Source organism: Podarcis erhardii (assembly GCF_964252035.2).
Source record: "Podarcis erhardii genome assembly, chromosome: 6".
NCBI lineage: Eukaryota > Metazoa > Chordata > Lepidosauria > Squamata > Lacertidae > Podarcis > Podarcis erhardii.
In genome coordinates this window covers 56853754-56867909 of record NC_138510.1, presented here as the reverse complement: position 1 = coordinate 56867909, position 14156 = coordinate 56853754, and the positions used below count along the sequence as shown (strand labels likewise).

Sequence of the window (14156 nt, the reverse complement as noted above, 5' to 3'; positions counted from 1 at the left end):
AGTTTGAGGGGGGCCTGACAGTTGAAAACAGTTGGAGCCTGCAGCTGTTATGGTTATGTTGTGCTTGGCTCAAAAGAAGTGATCAAGTCTCTCGTTAATATTTTTATTACCAGTTTACTGCTGCTACAGACCACTCTAAAGGGAGCAGCCTTTTCTAGAGCTTTTATCACACAGATCTATAGGGGAGCCTTTGCAACTCCCAAACACACTTGAATTCATTGGGCTGTAATAATCAGCGGGGATGCTGATAGGATGGAAAATCTCTATATGGAAATACAGAAGCAACTACATCACCTACAATGTATTATTCCTTTGTGTGAGTACCTGGGAATCTGTGGAGGAGAGAATAAGGTGGCAGGGAAAGATGAATGGCATTGCTGAGACACAATACCTCAGCAGTAAAGACATTACTGGCCTAGAAGATCAGGGACTGCAGTTTATGGCTGCATTCCTAGTCCCACTTGCCTGGAAGTAAACCCTATCAAACTCAACAGGATTTATTTCTATTATAGAATAGCCATGGTTAGGGTTGCACTGTAAAATACAGCGTAGCCCACCTAGTAAGCCCACACTGGTAAGATATGGCAACAGTAATGTCTGCAGCTAAGAAAAGCTTTCCTATTTAGGAGAGAATGTAAGATGGTTGAAAAGCTTGTGGTCCTGATTTTACAAAAGTATGGATTTCTGTTTGTCTGCTGAATCAGATTTAAGCAGGATGGAAACAATGAAAGCAGGAGTTAAAACATTTACCCCTCAAACTAGTTTGAAAAGCTATGTGGAAGGATAGCGATCCTGCCTAAATTAAGAACTTATTATCAAAGGGAAGATTATCACAGAGGGATATGTCATATTGTTTAATGCTTCCAAGGGAATTAGAGAAAATGTTTTAAATTATCTGCTTTAAATTATCAAAATATTTAGTACAAAACACATCCCTTATTTCAATTTTCGTAGGGTTTCAAAGTCGTGTTGTTCATACTATTATGAGTTTTTTGAGGGAGGCTGTTATGTCTGAGCCCCCTTCTAATTCCTAGATCCAGCATGGATTCAATTCCTGGAATAGCCAGGCTAGCTTCACAAAGGAAGCGGCTCTGGGCTAGACAGCAAATGGGTGAGAACCTCTCCCTCAACTTGCTGGTAGTTAGAAAGACAAGAGCCAGAGTTAGAAGGTAGAAGCAAGGCTACAGGCTGGGCAGCTGGGAGATAGAACCAGGCCTGATTTCTGCTGGACACGAAGGCTGCGGCTATGGGAGAAAATTAACACCCTCAAGGTGTTAATGCTGTGAACCCCTTCATCATAGGTTCAGGTTGTATATATGTGTAAATAAACCATATATCCTAAAGACACCACAGTCTCCACTGTCCCCATTCCAAGGAAACACAAACCCTGGGTAAGTACCTGGTCCCTCTTGAATCTCATACCGCTCAGAGATTGTGGTGGCATGCAAAAATATGTTAATGTTCCATTACTTGCAAGAGGAATCACTCACTGATGAAGTTCTGCTGCAGAGATTTGGTATTGTTACTGGCTGGGAAAGAGAGAAACAGTGGAATATGTCCACAAAAGGAATGCTGGTGAGCTCCCATATAATGGCACAAGTTTCTGCTGGTGCTGATTAAATGACTCCTGAAATTATGAGCACCACCAAGAAAAGAAAAAGAAAATCAAGGTGAGTCAGTGGTGAAGATTTCTGCTATCAAGGGGACCCTTAAAGAACTTGATATCAAAGGGTAGCAACCAGGCTTAAGTCCATCAAAAAAGGGTTGTGTGAAGTGAGGAAGCTCTAGGTGTCAGCAGGTTAACCCAGAATATACTTGCAACCATTGTTTCTGGTTTAGGAGCAGGAAGCACTATCAGGAAGGATATCATTCAACCCAAGAAAGTTAAGCAGCTGCAGGCCAGCAAAAGCACAATGTTACTCTGAGGAGACCCAGAATGACCCATGCATGTCAAAGGTCTCAGGCACAAGCAGCATGTAAGGTCAAACACATGAAACATCTACTGTTGAATGCATTATTAAACAAAAGTGCAATGAATGTGAATACGGGAATAATGAGGTATCAGTTCTTATGTTTGTATGGTAAGTCATTGCTCATTTTATATTGCATTTGTTAGAGATAATTCATGGATAAATAGATATAGTGAGGTATAACTGGCACACTCATTCCCCAATCCAAACTGGCAATTAAGGGATGGGGGTAAACCTTTTCCTCCAAGCTGTCTTCTTAACAAAAAGCCTCCTTCTCTCAAAGATGCCCCACAACCAAAACATATGACTGTGGCAATCTTGCTGGCTAATTCCCTGGCCTAACACACAACACCTGATCCACAGTGTAAACATTACAATTTGGACACCTGACCCAGCAAGCAGGCTGTAAAAGAAAAAGCACAATTGGGCTCCATAGAGGGCGTAAACACTTGATGACTTTTTTATTTACTTAGGCTCAGACCTCCTGGGCCTTCCTAACATAACTCCAATTCACCCCACTTCATGGCAAATATCATCTTAAGAAGGATTTAAGCCCCCACCCCCCCAGTGGTGCAGTTTTAATTCAGGCCTAGGCTTGCAGGAGCTGCTGTTTTTAATTTTATACCTTTTACATAAAAATTGCAATCATTGATTTCTTGTCATGTCCAGTTTGGCCCATAATGGTCTCACTACCATGGAAGTTTGTTTGAGAACTCAAGCCTCTTCATTACTGATTTTAAAAGACTTGTGAGCATCTCCTCTGAGCTCCCAGAAGGAAAACATGATTGCTGATTTACTCCCAAGTAAATGTGAACAGGATTTCAATTGCTGTTTGAATGGTACTTTGAAATGTACTTTGAAAAATCAGACATCTGAAAAGTTAATACCACTAAACTGTAGCAGTGTATCAAAAACTTTAAACAACACTCAGAGTCTGGTGTAAAGGAAAATTATTCATGCAGGAAAAATACCACCAACCCAACAGGAAACCCAATAGTCATTGAAGAAGAGCCAATACAAAGACCCCCCAAAGTCCCAGCCACTCCAAGAGCAAGCCGTAATACACTGTGGCCCTGCCATATTGACATAGGCTATTTCCCCTGCAAGTTCTTGGATTTCATAATGTTCTGGATTTTTAATAAACGGGTAATTCCTGTTCAGCTTTACAGAGGGCTGAAGACTGCCATGAACAGTGGTGAGTAGCACCACTGACCAGTATAGGTATTATTTTCCACAGGTATGTAAAAATATAAAGATTTCATCTATATATCTTGCCATACTAGACCTGATGCAACATGACAAGGAGCCAAAAGGTTGACTAAGATTGATAAGCCAGACATAAACATAAACTTATTAGTAATTAGAGGAACGAAATTACCATTGTGTAGGTCTTCTGGGAAAGACTTTAGTGAAAAATGTACAATGTAAAGGAACTCAAATGCCTCTTAATTGTTAATAACTTTCACTTTTGTCCTCTAGAACTAATCGGCTTGTTTTCTGTTTGCAGAGTTCTCTCCATTTTTGTAGCTTTTCAGCCTTTTGTCATCTCATTTAGGAACAGCGGTACATGGCTTCAAGAACCGGAGTTCAAATAACCCTAACCCTAACATAGATTTTCATTCTATACCTCTGCTACTTTAGTATTGAATATAATGTACAGTATCATTTCTGAAATAGTTAAAAAATATATACCAACTGCAGAGTGGTGATGATCTTAACTGACTTTTACCAGTAGCTTTTTATTGTCCACAAGGTGGTGCTCTGTCAAACAAGTAATAAAACAGAAGGGGATATGATCTTGACTCTGGGTGTATCATGTTGTTCACTCTTAAGCCAAGGACTGTAATATTACACACACAGACACACACGCACACACAGAGACAGAGAGAGAGAGAGAGAGAGAGAGAGATGAGAAATGCATAATGTAACAATAATTTATTAGACATAAACACACTGTAAAGAGCTATTGTTAATGATTAAATATTATATGGAATTAAGATATCATTTAGTTTGATTTCACACCCACCCTATCCCTTAGGCTTAAGATGACAAACATCAGTTTTAAAAACTGCATTTGCAAAATGCATAAAAGATGGAATACAAACAGAAAACTGAAATGGCTCTGCACTCATCATCTCCGATCACTACAATATGCATTTGGGGGAAATTCCTAGCCTAAGCTTTGGCTTGTCACCAGATACAAAGTTCCAGGCTAGGGATCAGCTGCTAATAACTTGTCTCTGTGAGCCCAAAACAATTCAAACTCAGGACAATTTCAAGAGGTCCATTCTCTGTTAAATATCAAGATTGCATATGGGAAGGTGCTTGCTAGGTAGTATAGACACCAAGGCGTTCCAGTTTAGCACCTATCCAAATGGTGCCAAGTGTGTGCCATTTTAGCCATACTTTTTTTAAATTACCATTTCATTATCACTCTTTTGCCTTAAATAAGTTGAAATATTTAAGCAATAGTGCTTAATTTTTTAAAGTACTTTAGCACATATTTAAAACCTAATAAGAACAGTGTGTGTGCACACGCAAACACAGAGCCTTTCCAGTTAACACCATTTTATCAACACATGAATCCCCTCTCCCACTTTTACTGTTTCCTCCTTAATGCCAAAGTATCAACGATAGCTTAGAAATTCAAAGAGCACTTCAGAAATTATTTTTTAAAATTGATCTGGAACAAATGGCATAAAAAATGGCATACTCTGGTTAATTGTTCCTTTGGCGTCCACACAGTTGTTTGACACCCTCTATGGAATGTAGAAGAAAGCAGAGAGAGAGAGAGAGAGAGAGAGAGAGAGAGAGAGAAAGAGAGAGAGATAGCTATAACTCTCAATATGTGAAAAGAAAAGTGCAATTCCTCATACAGCTTGCAATGACAAAATAAGAATAGACCAGGACTAAGTGCTGCCAGATCTGGAAACACCCACAGTCTCTATGACTACAGAACGTTTTTTACATGTAACAATTTAGAAAAATAATAATTATTGGTGATAGCTTATTTGTTTTATACTGCAGTGTATTTCACAGTAGTGAAGTTCCATGGCCAATGCTTAGTGCAGCACAAAAACTTTAAAAAATATATGCATATTGCTAACAGGAAGGAATTTAGAGTTGTAGCAGCATCCTGTAGGATGTGTATATTTCATTTTGATACATGATGATTTACAGAGGGCTGTGCTTTCAGCTATACGTTCTAGTCATTGTGGTATTAGGATTACTGCGGCTACATCTAAACACAGGAAATAAGTACAAGTATATTGGTAGATATGATATCTATTTCCCACTTTTTAAAAACGAACTGTTTCAATGTCTACATATTACAATTAAAAGAAATGGATTATAATTTGCAAAAACAGGTCACCAGCAAAAAGAACAAAAGAACACAAACTGGGAGTCAATTTTATTATAATACAGTGGTACTTTGGTTTACATACGCTTCAGGTTACATACACTTTATGTTACAGACTCCGCTAACCCAGAAATAGTACCTCGGGTTAAGAACTTTGCTTCAGGATGAGAACAGAAATTGTGCTCCGGCGGCAGCAGGAGGCCCCATTAGCTAAAGTGGTGCTTCAGGTTAAGAACAGTTTTAGGTTAAGAACGGACATCCGGATCGAATTAAGTACTTAACCGGAGGTACCACTGTATTAGCATTGATTTCCAGGCTGAGGGCAAACTACCATTTACAATGGAAATGAATGACTATACCTCTGTTTTTAATTACAAATAGCAGTGGCAGGGGGCAGGAGAAATTAGGACTAGCCTGTGAGAGGTCAGCTGTTTTTTCTCTGTACTTGGAGCCTCTATATCTCAGGAGGAAAACACAAACCCCACATCAATTTCCCTTAGTAGCTAATATCATAATATGCTGATGCTTAGAGCTTATATAGAAATCAAGGAGACGGCCTGCCTGCCATCTAGGTACTGCCTCTTTAGTCAGAATGCACTACATGTGTTAGCAGCATACAGTTCTTAAAGCAAATAGACTTCCAGGAGCCACCTTGGCTGAAGAAGTAAAAAGGCAGTAATTTCAGAGGCAGTAGCTGTTGGCACAGACTCAACTCAGGGACAATTTGGTCTTGTCAATACTGCCGTTTGTTTCCTGCCACCCTTACAAAAGGGGATTCCACTACAGCCATATTGTTATAGAGCTGTCATTTCAGTTCATCCCAGTCACTCAACGGTTCAGCAACCCAAAAGAGTCTGAGAATAAAACTGTAACACTGTAAATATGGACATGAATACCATGGATAGAAATATTCTTTGTGTGAAAACTAGGTCTCCATAGATGCATACATTGTATCTTGAATTTCTCTTAAGGCCTATGGCTACTATGCAGATAAAACCAAACTAACTGTATTAATTACTGAAAAGCTGAGAAGCAGTAGGAGGAATTAAACACAGTGCTCTTCCAACCACTTTGTAGAGAGGGAAGGAGAGCTTGCACTGACAGTGTTCTAGGGAGAGGAGAGGGGAGGGGTGTTTTTTGGGGGGTGTACAGGATGCACAGAGGGAAGAAAGAGGAGAAAGTCCCATTGCATTATCAGGACTTGCTGTGCTGACTCCCACAAGCACACCTAGTTAGTTGAATCTGGCCCAGTTACTGTACATTGCAAATTTGCTTAATTTTATTTTATTTTCTAAAAAACACAAGAGTAGTATTCTAAGCCTACTACAGTGTTAACAAATCATTGAAACCTAAATATTATTGTTTTGTCTATTCTCAGTAGAACCACTAGTTACTAATATGACACAAATGAGATAAACTTCACTCACACAGTAGCAAATAATCTATGCCAGTCAAATGACAAACTCTACTGACAACAGGTATTGTTAAGCGCATTGTTGCATATTTTATGCTGCTTGACTCATCTTAAAAAGTGGCATCTGATAAAACCCACAAGCCGACTCAGTGACTAGCTTGGGATACAGGCCCAAGCAGGCTATTGACTGATGGCTCTTGACAGTTTCTGGTGAAGTAGATCAGTTTGATGCTAGACTCATCGTGGATAATTCATACTCTTATCCATAGGCCTCTGAGAATTTAAAAAACTGAGCAAATATCATGGGTAGGAAGGAGACCATTTTCTCACACTGCTACATGGGAACAAGGCCTAGGGCACTCTGATGTAAAATAAAACATACACAAGGGGAACTATGTTTTATATACATTGGGGGGTGCCCTGTCAGTTGGGGTGCAAAAGAGGCCCTTGTCTGAACTGCCAGTGGAGGTCGGGTTGGACCTCTCTCTCTCTCTCTCTCTCTCTCTCTCTCTCTCTCTCTCTCTCTCTCTTCTTGTCAGTTAGTCAAGGCATTTCTTTTCTGGCAGGCTTCTGGCCTGCCATTTTTGGCCTGTATTTAGTGGACTAGACTCCTGCCTGAGAAGTTTTTATCCTCAGCACTTGTCTCTCTTTATATTTTAGTAGTTTATTCTTTTGGGGTTTGTTTATTTGGTAATTTTAGCAGCTTGTAAGATGCCCAAAGTATTGCTACTGCAAAAGGAGGGCAAGGTATAAATTATCAGTACTGGGAAGTATCCAACTATGCCCCATCAGAGCAAGGATTTATGCTTAACGCCACAGAACTCTCTCTTCCTCCTCAAACCCGGTGCCGGATTTACGTATAAGCTAAACAAGCTACAGCTTAGGTACCCACTCTCTCGGGGCCCCCAAAATTTTTAAAGGAAAAAAACCTGGGTATACATAACAAATAAAATGCCTTTAGATACCTATTAGGTCCATAAATTACCCTACAGCATATATTCAACACAAAAAACAGCAACAATTTGTTGTTGACAAAGGACAGCTGGACATATAAAGGGTCCCATTACCTTCAGTAGCTTAGGGCCTCATCAAACCTAAATCTGGCCCTGCTCTCGCCCACATGACCCACACTCTCCCCAAATCTGTTCTAAAGGGCTGAATGAAACTCAACCCCAAATAACAATTGTTGCTGTTATTATTTTCAGACCAAATATTCAAGATAGCAGTTGAGATGCAACTTTAAAGGCAGTTGCTGGCTTTGTTTCTGTTTCTCCAGCACCTTCATTGTGTAAGTTACGTTTGTGAGGCTAGCTGTGAAACATCCCTCTGGGTTCATCTGCCTGCAGCTATCATAAAACGTCTTCAGCCTTGACTCTCTTTGCATCAAAGATTGTATAGAAGGACATAGGACTGATGTGTATGCTTCCTCTCACCAAAAATATTGAGGCCAAATGCAACTCTCTTAGATCTGCTCAACTGGTTTCATTTCAATAATGCTTTCTGTTTTAAAGTTACAAGGAAAACTGTCAGTAATCTGCTTTTTCACAATCTGCTCTTTTTTATTTCTTCACTTGAAAAGACAGTATTCTATAACAGTCTTTGTGTGTATGTCAGAAATATAGCTATTGCATGCCCTGGGGAAATATAAACAATCTGCCATATGGCTCATTATTGTTTTTGTCATTACTAGATTCCCAATAGCATATTTCTTCATTTGACACAATTGCCAAACAGAACACAATTGTGTTATTGAGATTATACAATCCATGCAGACAGTGTGTGAAACCCTGATTCTTAGACTTTCCTCTAGCTTGTGTAGCTTTAGTGGTTTAATAAGCAACTACACTGGTGTCTCAGTTCAAGTACAAATAGGTTTTTTATGCTTCAAGGAAGGGGAAAGGGCATATTGTATACAGCACTTGCTATTTTAACCTCCAGAGTATTATTTTTTTTAAAAAAATTGGCATTGTATAGGGTTTTTTAAAAATAGAGAATAAGGCTCAAAGGTTAATAATGAGTACATACTCTATGCAAATAAAAGCACGTAATATAAAATATATTGGGTTACTGTATTAGAAAAGCAAGATATTTCTGAAGTAATGTACTCTTAACAAAGGCCACCAAGTTACAGTAACTCTTTTTCTCTTGTTAAACTAAGTAACAAAAAACTTCTAGATGGCTTTTCTGGCAAAATTATATTCAATGTGACATGCAAACAATTGCTATCACTAAAATAATAAATATTAATTAACCAATGTAATCACTAAGGTCATGATCCGGCACACACTAGCATTTAAGCAAACAGGTTCGAACAAAATACAAAATGTCCTTTCTCATTTTGTGCTATTTTATTCCTTTTCTGTTTTTTACAGTGGAATAAATATAGTTGTTCTATATTATAAAACAGCAGCAACATCACACCAAATATTTTAGAGATGGTCAAATGAGTTTTATCTAAAAGTTTCCAAAGTGACTCATGCTGATATTTAGCAGTTATTGGAATTTCTTTTACTATTCAGTTCTTTGTGGAGGAATGACCAACTGTTCTGATCTCCAAACATAAAAAAGGATTTTGCACAAAAAGGCAAATGGACATGATAAATGGGTATACAATTGCACATAGTGCTGAGAAAGTGGAAAAAGAATTTATCTTCTCCCCTCATAATGCTAGAACCCAGAATCATCCCATGAGGCTGAACAGTAAGAAGCTCAGTACATGTCAGAAGGAAATAATTCTTCTCACATTGTACAGAATCCACCTACACAAAGTGTAGTGATGAAAACCAACTTGGTTTTCTTTACCAGGGGATAAGACAAATTCATAGAGGATTAGGCTATCAATAACTACTGGTCGTAAGGGCTACATCAGTGGCAGCACATGTGATGCAATGGAGCCACCCTCCCAAAACCAGCATGAACAACTGCTTACTCAAACAGGGAAAAGTGCTGGTGAGGTTGGACCTGCACAGTGGCACCAGAGAGGCTGCCACTGCCCAATCCAGCATTGCCGCAGGTGCACCTGTGTAGCCCTCACCTGGCTGCCCCACAGCACATCCAGGTAAGCTGCAATGCTGCCATGTTTGAAGCATGAGTCTGCCCCATCTCAAACATCACTATTGGTTTATATATCACCCATTAACAGAGGCAGTACACATCTGAATACCAGTTGCTGGTTGGGGAACATGAGTAAGAGACTGCTATTCTGCCCATGTCCTGCTTGTGGTCTTCCCAGAGGCATCTATTCGGCCTCTTGGAATATGAACTAGGTAGGCCATTGGTCTGTTCCAGCATGTTTTCTTATGTTATTAATTGATTTGAGATGTTTGTTTTGTGCATTTATCTGAAAAGCATTTTTTTCAAAGTGCCATACTCTTTAAAAAAAATATATCAATACGATGCAGATTGCTGTAGGAACACATTAAAGTTTATGCGACAAGTGTACTGTTAATTGACAGTAACCAAGCATAAAAAATGAATCTTACAAAGCACTGTTTGCATTATGAGTGTATGCAGATCCAAAGCATATACTGTGTATTCTCTTGTTTTCTCTCACTATTACATAACAGCAGCAAAACAGGGAATAACATTGCTGTGAGCGGAATCATTTTAACTTGAAATGACATATCTCCAAGAGCTAGGCTCTGTTCCCACCCCCCACCCCATATTGATTTTAACAAAAGAAAGAAAATGCACATAATATAAATAAATAAATCAACACTAAAAGAAAATTTAATTCCTTTTCTTTTTTAAAAAAGACAAATAGCACCTTGAGCAGATATGAAGCTCCCACAACAGAGTTGTTGTCAGGATGAAATAGGGAGGAGGAGAACCATGTACACCACCTTTAGATGGTATATGAATGTAATAATAAATACATATTATAAGAGGGAATGTCTAGGAAAGCACACACTTGTCTTTAGAGAAGATTGTCCTTTAAAAATAAATCCAAATGGGTTTTCATATTGGCCAGTAATATAGATGTACAAAAGTGAGAAAGGATGTGAAATATGATGTAGTAATCTCCCAGACCTTTGGTCACAGTGATGAAAACTAGAGGAAAAGATATATATATCTTAAGCAAATTATTTAAGCAAATTATTTAAGCAAATTATATATTATTTAAGCAAATTATATATTATTTAAGCAAATTATTTAAGCAAATTATATATGCGCACAATGAATATACTCTTTTCAAACTGCAAAGCAAAGAGCTATGGAAAGCCCACTTATCAATGGTACTTAGCTTTGGGGAGGGAATAATAAGGAGCTGGTCTGCGCTGCATTTTTTCCTGAGATTTCACCACATATTGGGGTCATGAGTCAGAAATGCACAGCGCCACATGAAATTGTTGGCAAACTGAACTCATGGCAATGCACTCTGATGACTAGGGTACCTTGGGCAACCCTGTAACGCTGCTTCAGTCAGCCCACACTCTGCTGTGCTTCCAGGGTTGTGCGAACTGACCTTTAGTTCCATATACATGCCATTTAGGCCTGGGTGCCAAAGAATCTTTATGATTGTTTTTCTTTCTTTTTTTAGATGTAATGCAAACATTAACACCTGCATGGCTCAAGTTAGGTTTCTCTAACCATAGTTGAGCAGCTAAATGAAAGCCTGATTCTTCACTGTGTTTTTTTACAGACACCTTCTGTGGCATTTATAAGAGGAAATCTCTTCATAACAATCCCATGAGCTGCGTCATGGGCACAGCAGTTTACAGGACCAGGAACGAAGACCCTGGCTCTGATGCTATGACAACACAACTGGTGTCTTTTTCCTCCTATTTGGGATGAAATAGGCCTTCCTGGCCACTCTGAGCTAGTGAAATCCTAGGCTTTTCTGGGTTGATAAATTTGGTTACCTGACAAATAGCAGCAGAGCCAAATAGTACTGGATTTGTTGATGAAACTGTGGAAGCTGCTTTTTTCAATGCTGTGGTTACAACAACCTTTTCAGATTTCATTCCTTGTTCAATAAAGCATCAATCTGTAATGTAATAATGAAAGAAAAGACACTTTAAATGAAAAGGAAATCGGCAGCAACAATTTGTAAAGCATGTTATAACTGTTTGCTATCGTTCTTCTCGAGTACACACTTAGTAAATTACTGGAACATATTGTTAGATGAGTTATATATATTGGGTGGTATTTTACTAAGTATTTTCAGACAAAACAATTTTTTCAAAAAATATTTATAGCCACCTTTCCTTTTGTCCTCTTATTTTATCATCAGAGGAACCCTGTAAGGTCAGCTAGTGAAGTTCATGCCTGGGATTTGAAGCAGAACAGATCCAGGGAAATCAAATTATTTAAGCAAGTCAGTGAGCCATGACATGACCAGATACCACCACCCTTTGTAAAATGCAAGCTTTAACTGGGAGCAACTTGAGTGTGGCTTCTCTAGAGGCCATAAAGAAATTAATGAGGGTGATAGAATGGACTCAACAGTATATAAACATGGCTGCCAATATGCCTTCATTCAGTTTTAATATGTCCATTCAGTTTAGTTACTAGTTGCTACTATAGAGCAGAACAATCCTTACAGGTATTGTATAAAACAAAAAACAAACAGAACTAAACACCCAGAGGTCTGTACAGGCAAGATGCTAAATGCGGCTTATATACGTTTTCTTCTTAACTAGATATCAGTAATCCAGACTGACAGAATGTTGGCTCCTGCTACTTCTCTCATCCCCACAGTCTTGCTCCACCATCCCTATTTTCTGTTATGGTGGTATGAAAAATTAGAGTGCAATTGGCATTAAACAAATTAGTTAATTTTTAGTTAATACAAAAGACAGACAATATTTCACCAAATACAGTGGTACCTCGGGTTACAGATGCTTCAGGTTACAGACGCTTCAGGTTGCAGACTCCGCCAACCCAGAAATAGTACCTCAGGTTAAGAACTTTGCTTCAGGATGAGAACAGAAACCATGATCCGGTGGCGCGGCAGAAGCAGGAGGCCCCATTAGCTAAAGTGGTGCTTCAGGTTAAGAACAGTTTCAGGTTAAGTATGGACCTCCAGAACGAATTAAGTACTTAACCTGAGGTACCACTGTACATAGGCCTATTACAAATAAAAGCTAATGAGGCATTGAGGTTCATCCAATTACTTGATGTTATTTTTCACATTCAAGGCCGCAGTCTTGCCTGGAAGTAAGCTCCAATGAAACCAGTGGGACTTGCTTCTGAGTAAATATAACGGACAAGACTCATGGTTTAACTGTCTTTCAAGCAACCAAAACCGATGGCCATAATCAAAAACATCTTCAGAAATGAGCAGCTTCTTACCCTCTACTGCTGAAAACAAAAGTTCTCTTTGATATATTTATGAAGATTCCCACATAGAGATGGAGCTGATGAAGCCATTTAAACAGCAACAGTGAACCTCTCCTCTCAACCTTACAGGAAGTTGGGTTCTCAGAATTATCGAGGTTGCATATTGCAACTCTGCATATGTATATCATTGCTTTTCGAAGCACAGCATTTCTTAGCACTGCTTTGAGAGGCAAAGGCTCAAGAATTAGTTTTCTAAAATGTTTGAATGTTTTCTTCTTTCCTTTTTTTTGTCACAGTAAACACTTTCAGGGATTTCTACTTTGAACAAAAAAAGTTTTGTTCCTCTGTTATCTTGACATTGCACATTTCTTTATTATGCAGTAGCTAATAACTGCAAATCCTGTGTGTAAAAAAAGAATGGGCTACTTTCAATCTGTGGAAAGTTTGACCTCAAGGGCATAGAAACTGTTGACTCATTGTTTTTACTGCATATACTATTAGCCCTTTGTCACATTCTGAGAATGACATCATCTTCATCGCAGTTAGTAGCAGGTACTGGGTAAATTAAGAGCCCTCTGCTTTGCCAGGTTTTTTTAAAAGGGTATACTTCTCAAATTAACAGTATATTTCTAGTTCCACCACTTTAGGCTATTATTTCTGACTAATCACATGTAGGAAAAGCTTGTAATCAGAATAGGAGTTGCTCAGAGTTTTCACCCTCCCCCACTGCGCATTCTGTTGCAAAGATCTAGACTTCTAGGCATGTTGCCAGGGAGAGCAAGGACTGAAGGATGAGTGCAATTGTCAGCACTTGCCTCTGCAAAAGAGGGTGGGGTTTGAGAGAGGAGAGGGTGGGATCTGGTGCAGAGGGGACTAGGTCTGTACCCTCTTCATGGCTGAGCAGCAGCAGCAGCCAGCAGCACACCCTGAGCTCCTCCCAGAATCTGTTTACTTGAAGCACAAATGCTTTCCAAATTCTTGCTGGTCTCTGCATTAAAATGTAGGCAGAATCAAAAGTGGGAGACTTTGTCAAGCAATGCACATGCTATGTCATATAGCAACTTGATGGCAGTGGAAAGATACTGCATTCCAAAGGCCCAAAACTTGAAAAGGATACGGACAGTGCCTT

The 14156-nt window shown here is 39.0% G+C and overlaps 1 long non-coding RNA gene across 3 annotated transcripts; it reads left to right on the top strand.

Moving 5' to 3' along the window:
• Nucleotides 1-20: 20 nt before the first annotated feature.
• LOC309344315 lies at nt 21-13292 on the top strand. Of its 3 annotated transcripts, XR_014157684.1 has the most exons (5): nt 98-316; nt 1899-1976; nt 7951-8033; nt 9888-10011; nt 11388-11474. It is a non-coding gene; the product is annotated as an uncharacterized lncRNA (long non-coding RNA). The 3 variants fall into 3 exon arrangements; XR_014157682.1 differs by lacking the exon at nt 9888-10011 and having other exon boundaries at nt 11388-13292; XR_014157683.1 differs by lacking the exons at nt 7951-8033; nt 9888-10011 and having other exon boundaries at nt 21-316; nt 11388-13288.
• The last annotated feature ends 864 nt before the right edge of the window (nt 13293-14156 follow it).